Genomic DNA, 2,858 nt, shown 5'->3' with positions numbered 1-2,858 from the left:
AACCCTCCCACAACCCTGTGTGCCAGGACTTGCTTTTGGGGTGCCAATTTCACTGTGACCCTTTCACCAACCGTTTTTTGGAAACCTTCGGGCATTGATATGGGGTCCGTCCGAAACACCCACATGAAAGGCTGCTCACTGTTGGCCAGACCCCATTTCCAATATGTAAATCTTTACCGTCCTGTGTCCATGAAAGTTATGCTTCCTGGGCTTACATGGATGACAGAGTAGTGTGCTTGTTTATCGAGCCATGACATACAGCTCTGGTCCTCTTTCAACTAGCTTATATATAGGGATGGAACAGTTTCGTGCAGAGTATCGATAGGAAACAATGGAATTTGGTACTATTGCTGGAGCCGTACCAGCAATGATTGTTCGGGGCATTCCACGCTGTTCCAAATGACAGCTGAAGATGACCTTGAATTGTGGGTGGGTATGCGGGACAAAAGCGGAGAGTGCTTTGTGTGCGGAGGATGGTCACATGGTATGGATGTCCACAATGAAGTTTTTCTCCTAACGATGAAGGATGTATATCTATTGTTTTGTTTATTCGGTTACGTAATACCTTCTGTTGTAGGGTGCTGAACTGAGGCAACTCACATTGTTGTTCTCCTCACGGCCATATGTGATGTTTGGGTACAAATTGTTTGGGTTCTGCATAAATTAAGCATACCTAACAAAATATAAGAGCAAATCTAGTTGGACCATTTTAGTGCCCTAACTCTAACTGAACCAACCACGCCTCTTAGTTTGCTCTATTCCTTCAAGTTCTAGATTTGTGTTACCAACTTATGCATTACAATATATAGGACATTTTATTCAAAGTTGAGGATGGACAACAAAGAAAATCTTTCTTGCATCCATCTGCCGGAAGCTTTATTCAAGGTTGTGGTTAGAAATACATTGTTGTTGCAATTAAAGTGACATGATAAGTACTACAAGCTTATTCAAGAAACTGAAGGAAGAACCACCATTCCTCAAAGAAACTTCTATTTTCTCCTTCAAGTCCTTGGCCCTAACCCTCATCACCTCCCCATCAGCATCTACCATCAGTTTCCTGACAGATCTCTCAATCTCTCCTCTCTCTAACTCACTGTCCAAATGTAGCCCTACTTTCCATACTAGGCTAACATACCTTGAATGCACCATCTGATCACCAAAAGATGGCGTGCATATCATTGGAATCCCTTCAGACAAACTCTCTAGGGTTTGTTCCAACCGCAGTGACTCCAAAACCCTCCGATTGTGCGATGGGACAAAACTTCCCTCTGGGGTGCCCATTTTACAATGTAACTGTGTTCTCCATTCGCTCCTATGAAACCTTGAGGCAATAGCTCCATCCAATTTGAACCGCCTACTGAGCCAGGTCTGATCACCCATAAGAAAGGCTGCTCGCTGTTAGCCAATCCCCAAGCCATTTCGGCGAGCTCTTTCTCACTGATGGATGCTAGACTTCCCAAGCGTACATAGATAACCTCGTTGTTAGATTGCTTGTCGAGCCACCCAATGCAGCTGGTGTCCTCTTCTAGTAAGCTACTAGAAGCTGCTGCTTCAACCTTGTGAAGAGGACCTATGGAGAAGATTGGAACTGGGCATTGTTGCTGGATCTGTGCTAGTGATGATTGTTCAAGACAATCAGTGGTGTTCCAAACGATTGCTGATGCTGTCCTCACATTGTGTGCATTACCGGCTAGTTCTGAGTACTTTTCTAATGTGTCGAAGTTGTTGGTGGGCAGATCCTTCAACCTGAGGTGATCAACATCGGGCCGCGGATTCAGTGACTGAGAGTCTGCAATCCAACAGTGTTGTGTTCTTAGTTATAAGTAAGAAAAACGAACATCTGGGAATTAGAATAGCTTTGCAGAATGACAGACATAGATTTTGCATTCTGATTAAGAGATATATATGGCACATACCTGGGAATGGGATGTGACCTTTTGAATGATGCCGTAGGAGAGCAGTACGAGCTAGAAAATTGGTAACGCTGATAGTTTGTAGCATGATGTTTGGGATGTTTAGATCCTTAGCTACAGCTTCAGTGAAGTACATAAGGTCATCATGGATAACGCATGTGATTTTGTTCTCGGGTTCCTGTTCCATAACTTGAGTCAAGTGCTGTCGAAAACTTGCTGTGGAGTTGGCATTTATGGCCAGCAAAGTGGCCACTGCATTCCCAGATGAGATGTCTTCAGCTGTCAAGCCATCTTGTATTGGAAAGAAGGTGAAATCCGGGTGGTTTGAAGGTTTGGGGGAGTTGAACAGGGTGTGAATAACAGTGATAGAAAAGCCCTTTAAGTGAAGCAAGGAACCCAGCTGAAGCATTGGATTTATATGACCTTGGTATGGACATGGGAATAAGACCAACCTATTACTCTGTGTTTTCTTTTCCATCTCCATGCTTCCTTCTTTCTCTTCTCTCTTAGAGACACACGCACACCCAACAAAGGTTACAGTGATTGGATTTCTAAATCTTTGACTGTTTCATTGAAACCCTTGGAGTTTTTATAGAGGTGAGTTACTAAAAAATCCTTTTTTACCTTCTGCATAAGCCTCTAAATTCAAGCTCTTGATTACTCTTTGATTTATTCAGGACAATGACTGAATATAAAATATATATATACATCCCGATTTGCCATCCCAGTATCACAAACTAATAACACGATGCCACAAATTTTAGCTTCTTCACATTACATTATATTATTGGCACACCGGACTGTCTGACAATGGTGTATACGAGCATCTAGAGGCTATAACTATTCAGCTACCAGTTGCTTTGGCTATATCTTCCTGGATTAAAGCCGTAAGTGGTAACGGCTGATTCTCTCATCCCTTCCAGAAGGGATTGATGACAATTGCAG

At 42.9% G+C, this 2,858-nt stretch overlaps 1 pseudogene; it reads right to left on the bottom strand.

The window, feature by feature from the left end:
• Nucleotides 1–915: 915 nt before the first annotated feature.
• On the bottom strand, nt 916–2,421 carry LOC125470243 (annotated as a pseudogene).
• Nucleotides 2,422–2,858: the final 437 nt, after the last annotated feature.

This window comes from the organism of the source record quoted next, unplaced genomic scaffold (genome assembly GCF_019419815.1).
Source record: "Pyrus x bretschneideri cultivar Hongxiangsu unplaced genomic scaffold, Pyrus_bretschneideri_v1 Contig5, whole genome shotgun sequence".
Classification (NCBI taxonomy): Eukaryota; Viridiplantae; Streptophyta; class Magnoliopsida; order Rosales; family Rosaceae; genus Pyrus; species Pyrus x bretschneideri.
The sequence above is the reverse complement of the archived record's forward strand: the minus strand, read 5'-3'. Positions and strand labels throughout refer to the sequence as shown.